The sequence below is a fragment of the Callorhinchus milii genome, unplaced genomic scaffold, assembly GCF_018977255.1.
Source record: "Callorhinchus milii isolate IMCB2004 unplaced genomic scaffold, IMCB_Cmil_1.0 Scaffold12, whole genome shotgun sequence".
Classification (NCBI taxonomy): domain Eukaryota; kingdom Metazoa; phylum Chordata; class Chondrichthyes; order Chimaeriformes; family Callorhinchidae; genus Callorhinchus; species Callorhinchus milii.
In genome coordinates this window covers 5,689,204-5,705,310 of record NW_024704753.1, presented here as the reverse complement: position 1 = coordinate 5,705,310, position 16,107 = coordinate 5,689,204, and positions in this window count along the sequence as shown.

Below are 16,107 nucleotides of genomic sequence, written 5' to 3'. Positions count from 1 at the left end.
CTTGGCAAAATGATAAGGCGATATATCAAATGCAAGGATTATTATTACAAATGACTTAACGTTGTCTTCAATATAACACTTTAACGGCAAATGGATATTTTAGGAAAAATAATATTGTAGGTTATTGCAAAAAACCTAAAGAAATGGAGTTAGAGTAGAAAACTCCAATGGGTGCACAGCTCAGACACCATGGGTCAAATGGTTTCCTTCTATGTTGTAAATTTTCTATAATTTTATAAGTCATTTCAGACAGTGAATGTGAATGACAGGCTACAATCTCTTAATGTAAGAAGACTCTGATGGGTTACTTCCAATGGCTTAGTCTTAACCTACATCAATAACCTACATCTAGGGCATAAGGAATTAATGCTATTCTGTCTCTAATGTGATAATCTGAATCCTGTAAAGGACAAAACCAAAGTCTCTGAGGATTGAGTTGTGGTTTGGCAAAGGAGATGTGCAAACAAGCGGTATACAGAGACTGGTGGTGACAAAAATACAAAATTCAGACACATAGCGCTAGCAATAACCTTCATTTTATAACATATAATAACGGAATCTAAAATGAGTGCTGAGCTAATAAAAATTAAAAACATGCTAATGCCCTTAATTATGCAAGTATCCAATGAAAACCTATGCAAAACCTCCTGTATTCATTTTCATTGGCAATTAATTTCATAACTAAGGGCATAACTTGTATATATTTGAACATGGTGAACAAGTGGACCGTTAATGAATTTTATGCCATGTCTCATGGTCCATTCAAAATCTAAGGTTCTTTATTATCAAAGAATGGGGAAAAATTTGCAACAGTTCATATATATACATAAATAAAAAATAATATATATACAATTCAGTCAATTCACTTTACAGTACATTCTGTGAAGAGCTTCGAGACGTCTTAATGACGTGATAAGGCGCTATATCAAATGTAACGATTATTATTATTATTATTAACATGCACTGGACTTGGGGTGAACCCTTTCTTAGGCACTCCTCTCTCCACCCAAACGCTCGCTTTCACTTACATCCAGTCAAGATATAAATCTTAGCAAAACATTTGTAGCTTGCCTCCAGGACTATGAATTTGAACTTTTATACAACTTAGTTTGCACTACATAACATCGTATTTCAACAAAGTAAAATCAAATCACGCTGGTTTGGTTGACCTGTCAATTCACTGACGAATGTTTCACACAACCTATATATTTGGTCCCCCGCTGGGATCCTTTGGACACTGTCGGACCTTCTAGATTACGGGTCTGATCTGAATCCTCCCGGGGTGGGGGGGGGGGGGCTAAAAGAACAGCCATCAAGAACATTCTTTTCCACAGCATTAAACTAAAGACCATTCAATTAATGCACCACAAAGAACACAAAATATACATTATGGTCAAAGAATCATTTAAGCAACGAACGATTTTGTCTACCAGTGAAATGCATTTCAGCAGACAACCCTTTAGAACTCCCTGGTCTTTATTCATGTGCCTCCTTGACTTGTTCGCAAGAAAAACAATGGGCTAATGTGTGTTCCAGCTACTGACCCATCCGGCCACCCAGAGACTATCCAAACTATTGGCTATCTGAGTGGAAACTAATCCACTAGCCTGAATAAATCCTGATTGAATGACTTTGTTGCAAATAGGTTCAGAGTGCGTAGCCATGCAGAGTTTTTACAGGCTGGTGGTAGACATCTCAAAGACATCTCTTTGCCCCCGCTCTGTACCTGAATGCTTCAGTTGCAATTTGAAGACCTATGAAAAGAGGCGTCGCACCAAAGCTCCCGATCCTGAAAGCCACACGCACACCAGTTATTGTAATCAGAGAAAGCTGTCAATCCCACCACAATGTTTCTGACATGAAAGGTCATCTGTATTGAGATCCTTACCTTAAATGCTCAGCAGATCAATTCATCTGCTAAAGAGCTTGCTGAGGAAACAAATTCAAGCAATGTTTGAAAGAAAGAACTCCACTTCACAACACTTTGCTCTTGTCATTAGTGGTGCTCTGGGAGTACATTTTGTAACACATGGCTGATTTCAGCGTATGCAAACTGTAAATTCATGTATATGGAACAGTACAGCTGTAGCAACAAACAGAAGGGGATTTTATCTTTTACTTATAAGTAGTTGAATGCAAAAACTATTAGATTGTAAGGGGCAGTACGGTAATGTGAATGGAACCTTTTTAATTGACATAGAATCTACAGCTCCCAAAAGAGGCCATTCGGCCCAACTAGTGCGTGCCAGTATTTATACTCCACCTGAGGCTCCACCTATTCTAATGCCCCCTCCCGATCTCCTCCTCCTCCCTCCCACCCTCTCCATGCCCTTCTCCATCATGTATGTTTCAAGTTTCCTCTTAAATGCACATCTGGTCTTTAGATTCTAATTGTGTTTCACAAAGACAAAATGTTGGGTTGATGCTAACACTCCAGCTGTCACTTTCAGGAACGCTCGAGGTTTAAATTGATTTTACCATATATTTACTGAATACAACAACCCACTGAGTAACTCCTGGCATATTGTTTTATTAAGCTTGAATCCTGTCAAATTCGGTGCTTTCCTTTTTCAGAGTTATTTGGGCATTTCTGCATCTCCGCCCATGCCCTCCATTGCCATTCATGCAGGCCACTATTAATAATATTATTATTATTATTACTCGCTGAATAAGAGTGATCTGATTCACAGCAATCATTGAAGCTATAATATTAAAGCAAACGTGCATACTCATTTAAAATCAGTTTGTTACTATGATGAGTATGGTGGGTGTTCTGGAGGGATGAGATTAGATTAGCCAAAGGGCCTTCTTCATAAAAAACAAACTTGTGATCTTGTGACTAGCTGTGGCAAACTGCAGTTTATTGTAGCTCACTTAACGTGTGAACATTTTAACATTATAGCAAAACAATTCAAATATGCCCTTGTTTGTAACAGTATGTTTGTGCAGGTTCAGATTTTGTTCAAACACACCAAAATTATCCTCATTTCAAAAAAATACAAGTTCCTCTGTGTCACTGTCCTCCAAATAGATCTTTAAATGAACCAAACGAACAGTAACACGATCTGTGTAATTAGCACACAATCCCGTGGTTGTGTCACTATTAACGGCAGGGCAGAGAGCAAAGAGCTAAAGATACTGTTTCTCTCCAGGTCTTTGCATCGTGTCTGCCTGTCCAAGAAATGCCTGAAAGAGACATTTCAACATGTCAGTTATTTTAACCTCTGTCTAGAGCTTAAGTATATCATTGACTCTAATATTAATGTCATCAAAACATCATATCAGTTCTTAGCACTAGCTCATGACAAATTGTCAGCAACCTTGCCTTACAAAGGTCCAGATTCAGATTTAAAAATGAAACTGCTTATTTCGCAATGGCTATATAGTCACATATTGATTTATTCTTGGTCCGACATTAACAGCAAAAAAATATCATTGACATCAGGCCTAGATGTTAAGTCCAGTGACCCTTGTAATAATACCTTTTATTGCTTTATAGCAGCATAATGGAATATTATACTAAAGACCCAACATACATCTTAATTAATCCCTGTAAAAGCATGATTGCTTAAAATGGGCTGTTGCATAGAATTTGCAATGCAGCATAATTGGCTAGGATTACATATGTTTAAAGACAAAGTGAATTTATGAACACAGTGGGTAAAAAAAATTTAAATCCAAGTTGCACATTTTAATCCCGTTTTTATTCCTTCGATGTAACGACAAGAAAAAGTGTGTGTGGTGTCATCAATTGTTATCAATAGCAACGTATATCTATTTACCGAGCAGTAAGTAGGAATCTGACGGTTAGTCAATTGCTGGATTGCTTTTCTGGGGAGTAATAATCCCTTAAAAGAAACTCAATCGCTCAATCCATGACTGTTGTGGGACACTGTTGTGCGCGATTGGCTGCTGCGTTTTGCCCACAAAATATACAGTCAATTCAATTACATTATATTCTGTGAAGCGCTTTGAGACCTCTCAAAGACATAATAGGGCACTGTACCAAATGCAAGGATTATTATTATATCAAACCTGATGGACAATGCACAATTTCCGAACTGCTGATGGCAAGTTAAAAAGCAAGGGTTTCCCTGGAGATTTAAAGTGCAAACTTACTTGGAGTCTGTGCGTATATGGTAATCGTTTTGACTAATCAAGTTTCGATCTTGAAATTGTCTCAAAAATAGTGACCGGCTTGCTGTTATTAGTTACTCACACCCTTAGGCAATTAATAATAATAATAATAATAATCCTTGCATTTGATATAGCGCTTTTCACATCGGGAGGACGTCCCAAAGCGCTTCACAGAACACACTGTAAAGTGAATTCACTGTATATTTGTGGGCGAACGCGGCAGCCAATTGCGCACAGCAATGTCCCACAAACAGTCGTAGATTGAAAATGACCAATTTATTATTGTTTTGTTTTGGAGGGATTATTATTAGGCTCTGTGTGGAGTAAGGAAACTTGCCCAATCGGCAGCTTCCTAACTCAAACTCTGGGTCAAAGACAATCAGTGCCCCTAACCTCCACCAGTACAAAATCTGGAAAGAAGAAACTGCGCCAAGATACATTTTGATTGCAGTTTATATAAAGGAATTCCACATGAGGAGAGGTTTGAAAAGGAACACTTTTCTGCTTCTATTGACTGTAGTGTATGGGAACTCTCAGAAATTAATGAAAAAGTAATGCATGTTTGAAGCCTGGTTTGTTCAGGGAACTCATGATAGTATTTCAATACAAATTCTAACAGGTCAACTACAAAAAAACAGTGCGGGTCAGAATCTCATCTTGTCACCTAGATTAAAAACTAATTTCTCTGAAAGATTTCCTATATTGAAGCTTTTCATGCAAATAAATAACACAGGGCCCAATCCCCTCGTCCTCATTAGTTGTGCATGCTATGAATTTTAACAGAATATTTTGTGCTTCCTACCAATTACATGCATTATAAAGAAAAATAGTGTCTTGCCATCAATATGATTAGCTTGAATTCTGAAACCCTGCTCCATGAGATTGGCCGTCATGGTGGCTCATCCCTATATTGACAGTTTAATCTTTTTCTTTCCCTTACAAGATTAAAAGTGTGCTGACGGTACTTTATTCACAACAATGAAATGGCAAAACAAATTGGAGTCAGCCTGTAACTTAGAAACAAATTTTGATTTAGGAATTAGGGAGCAATTTAAAAAAGATGATGGCAGATTGTCCACGTTTATAGATTAATTATGGACATTTCTGGCGGAAAATGACTAAAATAAACTGTTTTATCTTTATGTCTGACCTCTATCGTTTTTCAATTGTATTGTAATATACAATTCACTGTTTTTTTTCAGTGTTGTTTCCTGTGAATGCTTGTATAGTTAGGTTGTATATTTACTGTTGTGTTTTCTGTGGAAAAATCATTTTTTCCACTTTGCGCTTGTGTAATGAAACCCTACCCAAAGTGTGCCTGGCAAGGCATCTTCAATATTCTGATTTTAGTGCAGGTGTAATCTTAAACATTCATTCTCAGTGCTGTGGATATGAGCAGCTGAATTCAGGTATTCGCTCCCAAAATGTGCTGCAGATTCAGAAGATTTGTAGGCCTGATCAGTTAGCCCAGCTCAGTTGATAGCACTCTCGCCTTTGAGTCTGAAGGCTGTGGGTCCGAGCTCCACATCAGGACCTTGAACTCACAGTCTAGGCTGACATTCCTCTGAAGTTTCTGGGCATTGCAGTGGTTCGAGATGCTGTCCTTTGTATGACATGTTAAACCGAGGTCCTGTCTGCCTGTCTGTTCAAGTGGATGTCAAAGACCCGAGAATGGATGGTCAGAACGTATCTGTGGAGAAGAATCTGTTGTCAAGTACCGATAATTTGACTGTTATGTAATTGAGCTTGTTTCAAAGCACATTTACCTGTCAACTATCAGGGTCAATTTCATCAGAAGGTCACCTCGTTTCTCAATATTACTTGTTCCTGATATTTTGTGGGTGAAACGTGGCAGCCCTTCTAGACCTAATAAACAAGGGACTGCTGATATTACAGTAAACTTCCTTGATTATTCTTTTAACTGTTTTCACTGTAAATGAGAAAACAAAGGAACAGTGGATTAAACAAGCAAGCTTATATACCAACGTCCTGGATTCTATCACCCTCACCATTAACGGTGGCATATCCTATGTTAACATTCGCACCAGTTTCTCAGTGCATTGCCAAGTTTGCGGAGTCCTGTAGCCCAGTGATTAGAGCACTCACCTAACAAGCAAGAGAACCCAGGTTTGATTCCTGGCAGGGTGAAATGTTGGGCAAGTTTCCTTACTCCCCTGCCCGCCTCTGTTTACCTAGCAGTAAGGGTAACCCGATTGTTAATCGATTAGCGGATCGCTTTTCAGGGATAATAATCCCTCCAATTTTTAAAAAAGAAAATAATTTGGTCACTGAATCCATGACTGTTTGCAGGACACTGCTGTACACAATTGGCTGTCTTGTTTCACCTACAAAATATACAGTCAATTCACTTTACAGTATATCCTGTGAAGCGCTTTGAGGCATCTTGAAGACGTGATAAGGCGCTATATCAAATGTAAGGATTATTATTATTATTATTATTACATTTAGTCCTGTACGTGCTCTTTTTTCTATATGTCTGCATTCAGTATAGGGCTGTGTTAATTCTAGAAAGGAGGCTTTCAAGTGCATCTGACTGTTAGACTAAACAAGGTTGAAGATTGATGTTAAAGATCCCATAGCAGTATTCGAAAAGGGAAAGAAGTTTCCCCCAAATAAAATTGGTGATTCAATTTATGGATGTTTGTGGAACATTGCTGTGTGCAAATTTCAAATACAAAATACAAAGTCATTACACTTTGCCCCGTGAAGCACTTTGAGATGTCCTCCTGACATGACAGGAGCTATATCAAATGGAAGAAGTGTTATTATGAATCTCTAAGCAAGCCTAGCAGAGACAAAAGGCATAGATATTATTAATAATTATAATGATCCTTGCATGTGATATAGTGCTTTACCACTTCATTAAGACATTTCAAAGTACTTCACAGAATATACTGTAAAGTAAATTGATTGTACATTTTGTATATTTTAGCTATTGTGATACAAACCGATAACAGTGAGGAATTGCATTACAAGCCATTTCCAAAGTACTTATTCAGAAGTTTTTGACTGAAAGTTCTCAAAATCACACAAATCAAGGTAAGCATAAAGACCTGTACTGTTCGAATACGAAAACCTTCCATCCCCTAAATTTTCTGGTTCTATTTCTGAGCATTTAAGAAAATGTCATTTGTTGATGATGTTTGTGTGGCATGGACACAATTTTAGCTTCTGTGTCTACAGGACTGTAAAAGGTCACACTGTGGGCCATCTTACCTTCTAGGTTTCCTTTAGTCACTGCTGAACAAATCAGCAATCTGCCCCTTGGCTGACAGAGTAGCCTGGCGATAAGGCTAAACTGGATTTCCGTTAGATCACAGAGATGTGATTCTCTTTGCTCCGATCGATCAGCACTGAAAGAGAGAAGATAACTGCACACACCCATTAAAATTAGAACTAATTGGAATTTGACAGAATAATTCAATAACTATCAGAATTTCAACACAATTAAATCGAAAACAAAACCAGGTCCATCTCACAGAACACAAAACAGTACAAAAGCAAGAATTTGGAAAACACAAGTATTTTGTGTTTTGCTATTATTTCTCATTTGTATCTGGTAAATGTGACTCTGGATGTGATGTAGTAATCTGGTTTGATTAGAGACATGCTTCAGGTTTTTCTACCCTCTTTCTTCTTGTTTTTAATGAGTCCTTTTAAACCTAAATTTTCTTTGAAGTAGTTACTCATTACCTTACAAAACATCCCAAACAAATCTAACTATAGCAACAAACATATTTCTGCCTCAAACCTTTTTATTTCATGTGCCATTTCTATTTTGATTAGAGTATATCAAAATACTTAACTCATTCTAACAGGTTACAGAACTAAAACGCTGAATCCCAATTAACACCTACAAGTTAAGGACATTTAATGATAGTAATAATAATAGCTGCAGTTGAGGATTTACAACAAACTGTAGTAATACAAATACAGGGCATGCATTTGTAGGTGAATGCAGCAACCAATTTGCACACAACAATATTTATGGTAAAAAGTAGCCCTACTTAACATCCATGGTTGCTCAGTAATAAATTGCTGCTGATTACACCACTGGTTCTGAGGTAATCATCCCATTCCTCTGGAAACCACTGGAAGTCTTAAAAATCACCCTTTAACAAGAAGCTCAGGCAGAGGAATCCTACAAAGAGATAAGAGCTGGGAATGACAGTGTACCCTTGCTTAGCAGGACTTCACTTAGAGCAGAAGGCAACACAAACATCTAAACAATCAATGCCTGAGGTCACTGGACACCAACAACTTCAAAAGATGCATTGCGGTAAGAGAAAAGTCAAGTGCGTGGGTCTGTAAACAGGATTAATGCTCATCCTTGCTACCGGAGCATCTACAGAGACTCAATTCCATAAAACACACCATCAAGAAATATAGCTACAATAGCACAAGTGGTTCAGTTTCACTTCCCCCTCCTCTCACCTTATATAGTTGCAATAATAAAGCTGACATCTTTGTCATTAACAGGGCAATAGAATATGTCCTGAGTTTGGCAATCGTGGTTGAGAAAGAGAGTAATAATAATAATAATAATCCTTGTATTTGATATAGCGCCTTATCAAGTCTTTGAGAAATCTCAAAATGCTTCAAATAATATACTGTAAAGCAAATATTTTATAGGTGAAACGCGGTAGCCAATTGCGCACAACAGTGTCCCACAAACAATCATGAATTGAGTAACCAAATTATTATTTTTTTAAGGGATTCTTACCCCAAAAAAGCGATCTGCCAATCGACTAACAACTAGGTTCCTACTTACTGCTAGGTAAACAGAGGCATGTGAAGTAAGGAAACTTGCCCAATGTTTCACTTTGCGCGCGCATTGAACCCAGGTCCTTTCACTTGCAAGTGCTCTAATCACTAAAATGGCTCCCGTCTGAACCAGTAAGCTGATGGAGACTCCATTAATATCCTGAAGACTGTAGTCAAACTCTGGCACTACTGTATTGAAAAGAAATACAAGAGAGAACAGACAATATGTGTCTGAGATATCTTAGACATGGAAGAATTTCTTCTGTGTAATTGAAAGCATTGGGGAACATGTCAGGACATACTTCCTATCATTTGCACTTGTCCATCAGTGATGTCTATAATAAGGACCCAATTTAATATATGTTTATCTATAAGACCCCAAAAGTTTTTTTCTCTAAAATTACACTTTTGGTTGGCTATTATTCATGTCCAAACTTTTTGACCACAACTATATCACCTTCATGTTAGGGATTTGTTTCAATAAACAATATTCATCAGTACAGTGCAACAGCAATCATGCTCGCTGTCACTGCTAATTATTACTTATAAAATGTATGCAGACATTCGCCTCTGCAATGTACGGTTACTCCACTTTACAGTATATTCTGTGAAGCACTTTGAGATGTCTCAACGATGTGATAAGGCACAGTACTGAATGAAAGTATTATTATATTATAACCTGTGAAGCACTTTGAGACGTCCTCCTGATTTGAAAGGTGCTACATCAACTGTAAGGACTATTATTATTGGAATTTGGTTGTGGTGTAATATCATTGATATCTAGTATATAAAATATATATTTTTAAAAAGTAACAATGTATTTCCTACATCATTTTTTTTAACTCAACCAATGCTTAAGAAAAAACCCCACTAACCTTTTAAAGTATCAGAGATGTTGTTTGCCTGCTCATCTCCAGCTACTCCCAGTGTTTGCGGTATCATGGTTGGAATTTTAACATTAGCAAAACTAGCAGCTGCTGACTGCTCGCGGTAGCTTGCTCCACTCATTATGCCCTATGCTTCATCACATCGAAAAATCATCAGTGACAATCCACTTTCCTGGGTGAAAAGCTCAAAAGACATAGAGAAGCTCAAGGCCCGATGAAAGGTATTTGATGTCAATAGCATTTGACATATGCAGGTTTGATATGTTCGCTGCTTATAAGTGATGCCAAAAGAATGCATCTTGTGAGAATAATGTAAAGAACAGAGGACAAAGATCTAAACTAGTTCAGATAATTGCTGTTAGCTGTGCAAGGTCACCTTCAGTCCCACACAGGAAGCTCTCCCAGCCGAGTGCAAACACCAGGGAAGGTAGTTTTTTTATGATCAGTCAACACTGTGAAGTACAAAATGCAGCAGATATGGATTAAACATTCAGACGCTGTATAGTTGCAAAACCCTGAACTATATGTTCTTCATCAGCAATTCTCAGGTGTGAAATTAATACAGGATTATTTATAATCAATTATTAATTACAATTAATAGAATACTGGAGCTCGCTGCCAGAAGCTGTGGTTGAAGCAAATACTATTAATATATTTAAGAGCAAACTTAGGGAGAAGGGTTAGAGGGCTAGTGGCTAATAAAAGGTACATTTCGAAGCCTTCTGTTCTCTGCAAAGAGCTACTGAGCCCCAAATTGGACTGTTAATCAGGACAGTGTGTCATTTAATGTTATGATCATGCTTCCTGTGGGGTGCACTTAATGTAATTACTGATACAGTTTTCAAAAAAAAACTCAAATCAGATTAAATTTGTTACTAATATTTACAACTTGTGAATGGCCAGTGTTTCCCTCCGTCCCCCCAACTTGTGTCCAGAACCGGCTCTGTAAAATACCCCGTGATGTTATTCTGTGTAAAGTGCGCTCTATTAATGCAAGCTGTTTTTGTTGCTTCATTCCATTGTATTAATGAAATGAAGAACAGGCGGTTGCTTGAGCTAAATGAGAGGATGATTCATAAACTGAATTCACATCCATTGCATGACTGTTCATTGCAATGGCATCAATACATTTCCAATATTCCATTTTATTTCCTTAAAAATAATTGAATGATTTATACAGATGTATTTCTATTAATATGCAGTAGTCAGTTAGAGTAGTACATTTCTTCAATCATGACAAATTGCTATTGTAGAATTAACCTGCTATGCGAGATGTGTAACAATTGCTTTGAGTTTTGTGTTATCGTTATTTTTCATGTTCCACACAAATTGTAATATGTCTCCTGCCACGATTGGCCTTCCTGCAAGTCACAACATCTATTTATGAGCCACAAAAACAAACATTGATTATGCTTTCTTTCAATCAGAAAAATACTTCATCACAAAATGCAATTTTAATTAATTAGTGTCAAATTTCAAACAAGGAAATGTGTTTGCATTTCTTTTAATGCAGTGTTACCTGGTCCATTATAGTACTTCCCTCAATGGAAATCTCTTTGCAGTTAATTATTCTAAGCCATAACACTTTAAAGACTAAACAAAATTGCTGGAAATTCACACAGTTCATTCACTTATGGCAGATCTGTTCACCAAATGATCATTTGAGTCCTGTTTTTGACCCAAGAAAAAGTGTAAACTAAAAACATTATAATTTGTCTGAAGAAAGAAACGTGTTTAAATTTGAGAAATTAAGTTGAGGGAAAACTGTTTTCTCAGGTGAGCTGATTCTGGGGCTAATATTATACTGAAAGATTAATTGTATTTTGTACACCATCTTCAACCAAAGACACTCTCAACAGGCACTACAAACCAACAACACATCGCCCTATTAGTACAAAACGCTTGCCATATACTGTACCAATTTATAAGCTACATAAATTCTGTAGGTCGACAATTTGAAGCACTGATAAACGTCCCACTGCTAACTCAGCTGGGACTAGCCTATTATGGTGTTGGTTGGCAGGATTATCAAGGGCCATGAGGAAGAATCCTCTCCTCACCCCAGGGATGTGTCAACCCTTCCAGGACCCAGTGATGAACCAAAAGTCTTGTCAATCATCACAGAGCAGGCAGGCCTATCTGGCTCAGCTATTTAAATGATTAAGTCAACCACAGAGAGTTAACTCCATTCACCCAACACCAGGTATATCACCAAAGAGACATCTTAACCTCTTTGCCCCTTATCCCCAAGAAGTCACAGGTTGGTTATCAGACAGTTGATCAGTGTGTGTTTGTACTACCTAAGGTGAACGATGAAAGTTAAATCCAACATAAAATATAACTCAATATGTTTTTACTGCTCCACAATGAATTTAAGAAGAGGTTAAACCTCGGGCAAATGTAGAAATGGTGCATTAATTTCTACACTGAAACCTGTAATACCAGCCTTTGGCTAGTGGTGTCCCCTAGTGCACACCAATGCACAGCACCACGTAAACTCAAAGGCCAGGATTTTCACTAAGGCATTAAATTAGTGAAATCAAAATAGTCACAAAGAAAAATACAAACTTTTTCCCATACTATTACATTTCATCACATTTTTTTGCACAAAAGCAGGATCTTTGGATTAATATGGTATCAGGAATGACTGCATATACATTTTTGGGGTTCAAAGGAAACCAATGCAGGGAACCCTAAAGTTTGTTTTAATGGAGAGATAATGTTTGTTCTTTTGCCTTCTCCACAAGGTATTCTTTCAGAAAGTGGTTGAGCTCCCCTCACATCTCGCACAGTGGTTCCAACAGCCCTCAGGGCAAACAGTTTAATTCTGGAAAGGAATAATAACACTTACATTTGATGTAGTGCCTTTCACTTCAGGAAAGCGCTTCACAAGATATGATGTGCAATACTTTTGCAGTCAAACCTGGCAGCCAATTTGCAAACCTCCATGAAGTGAAGTGAATGACCAATTTTATCTCAGGGATTGTTGACCACGAGACAAAGAGAAACTCCCTTCTCTTGTCGTAGGATGCCATGGCATCTTTAACGTTCACCTGAACAGGCAGATGGGGGACTTGGTTTAACTTCTCATCCAAGATAGAGACATTTTACAATAAAGAACAAATAAACAATGAATTAAATATGATTGAATATTTTCATTGTGTTTAATACTTCAGTCTTGACTGGCTGCTACAGACCTCACTTTTTTCTCACATCACTGGTGACCGCCAGCTGCGTGACCTTTAACCTTTCAAGTTGCTGAACCGCTTTACTCAGAATTCCTTTTAATTTGTACCGACAATTGATGGCAAAATAAGAATCAGAAATTCAATCTTATGGGAATGGCTCATCTCAGATTTAACAACACGATCACAGATTGCAATGAACAAATCTCCAAATGGACTTAATGATTTGTTTTGCTGAGGGGGTAACGGATGGAGTGGGGGTGGGTGGGGTGGGGGAGAGAGCGATGGGGGTGTGGGGAACAGAGGGGGTGGAATCTTGCAGTGGAGGGAAGGTTTAACTAACGTAGATGATGAAATAATGGAATATTATAGAGTTTCTGCTTGATTAACTTTGATTCAGGGATTGGATAGATTCGCCAGAGTTTGTGGCTAAAGCCATCTTTTTAAATAATAATAATAATAATAGTATTCATGATGCACTAGGCTGTGCGTGGGTTTGAGGGGGAATCATTTTAATGAGCCAAGTGTGAGCCGATCTCTTGTTGTTACACATATTATTAAATTTTTAACTCCAATGGCTCAAAGACTCACTTTAGTGCTAAGGTTTGTGTGCCAGCAGTATCTTAGCCACTGATTCATATTGACCCAATATTTCTTTTCTTTTTTATCAGGCCTTTTCAGGGCAGCAATGCTTTGTCACCAGAAACTGACATCTAACGTTTCCTCAGAGTCTCCTAACTGGTGTAAAAAAAGGATGCACAGTCGGCCTGGCAAGTAAAACATCCCTCTTCAGATCTGAGATTATCTTATTGTCTTGCTCCCAGTCTCTATGGCTATTATAATAAGAACATTTCTTGCTATTTTTAATGTTAGGGCCTACAATGCTGAAATATCTCAGAGCAATTCTGCAAAGTGAAGCGACTGTTTGTATTTGAAGGCAAATGCCAGCAGTCAATTTGTGCACAGCAATGTCCCACAAACAGTCATAAAGTTTGGCTAATATACTTTAAAAGATGGCTAATTTTATGTGGGGGATTGTTAGCCGGGACATCCATCTCCCTTCGAATAGTGCCATGGGACCTTTAAACATCTGCTTTGAACAGGCAGTCGGGACCTTGGTTTAACATCTCACCCAAAGGACGACACACTAACAATGCTGTTCTGGTGAAAGAATATCTTTGAAAAGTTTTTTTGTATTTGTACTGAATTAATTGAAGCATCAAATCTTTCTTTATCATTTATTCAGTAGCTGTTCTTTTGTTCATACTTGCCCTTCACAATTCAACCTTCCCACCAGCCAGGCAGCCAACATTGTGGCTATTGACTACGTCACCTATTCTGCAAGACAGGACTGTGTCAAATGCATCATTTGATTGATTTATGATTCCCTTATGCTTTTTGAGGTTAGCGTGCACACAGAGGATAATGCCCAGATTTAAAATCAATATCATATACTGATGATTCACCATTGCATCTAATAGAAATCAGCTTAGCCCTTCAGTACACCTAATTTAGCCAAGAATTCTCAGTGAAATATTACAGTTCTCTTCTTGCCATCCTTTGTAGTACTCGGCAAGCCAGGGTGACTTTGAATATCAACTTGGACAATATTGTATGATTGAATTAATGGTGTAAAGTGAGGAAGAAGCTGTGGCCAGGTTAGCATTCTCTCTGTGTGTGACCACATACCAGCCGTGTCCAAAATGTCAGCAATCACTCTGGCAGCTTTGGTCAGTGACATTTTAAAATCCCACCTTTTTTTTCTAGCAGCAAATTATTTTATGGTGAGGACCTTCAATTCTTTTTCAGTTCAGTATTTTTTTCCTCATTCATTTAACTATTTTTTATTGTACTCTCTTTTGCCTGTTGTTAAAGTCTTGCTACAAGCTTCATTTGCGTTTTGAAATAAATTCAAGTTGTCTTTTGATTTTTTTCACTCCATTTTTTCCTTTTCTTCCAGCGTTCTTCACATCATCTCTTTCCTTCACTTTTCAACTCTCGCCTTTTTTTTCTCTTTCGGTCTCTCTCACCAAAGCACTTTCTTGTTAAACAGGTAATATTTTTAACTGGATTTTACCTTGGTATTATACATGGGTGGAGTATTGTATTACTAGTCCTGAAATTCAGAGTTACTGTTTTGAAATAAGTGGTCTGGGAGATGTATTACTTATTTAAATTGTCTTCTAACCATTATTTGCAAGTTGGGCTTTGGACTGGAGTCTAACGATCATTACTGAATCACTTGAAGTGACATTAAAGGAGAGGAACCACTGTTTGTAGCATGCATTTCATTTAAAACATTGAAACAGAGATGTCTTTGTGTATACCTAATTTTAAGTTAACTACACATAAAGGTGGTTAAACCCAAGAATAAAACATTGACAGTTGTGAGCTCCTGTTGAGTAATGTTTGGTCAATGTAATGAATTGTACAGGTTCCTAGTAATTGCAGAATTGTTAAAGGTTTGATTCTTTTTCCAGTTTAATAATAATGGTAATGAATTTGATTGCTCAAAATGTAGCTGGAGCAATTTTCACGTCTAATGAGAAAGGTTCAATTCCAGTGTTCATATCCTGGTTGTGCCGTGTTACGCAAGTAATTCTCATGATACTGTACAAAATAAACCTCTCCACCATTTTAATTTAAACCTGCAATTTTTTTCAAGCCGATAAAAGCAATATTAGTCTGACAATTCAACCCAGTCCCAGCCTCAATTAAAGTGGAAATGAATCTGTGATTTGCCACAGGCAGAGAGATAAAAACAAAGAAAAAAGGAAACCATGTGTAATTGAATTTTACACAAAAGCTCCCGATATAACAAAGCACCAAGTTGTCTCTTTATTGGAAGCTCCCAGATGATCTATAGGCAAACACAAGTGCTATTAGCAGCTACGTGATACAACATTACTTTGAGTCACTGTTGAAGATTTCTATTGATTACTTGAAAATGATTCTTTTCAAACTAACAGGGAATAGCATTCGCAAAGCAAAATGTACTGATGCCTATCAGCGTTGAACAAATATTGGCCTTTGGACTGTATTTGGTTAAACGCCCGACTCTTAATAATCACAAGTGATCTAAAATTGGTTACGGTTCTTTATAAAATTTTTGT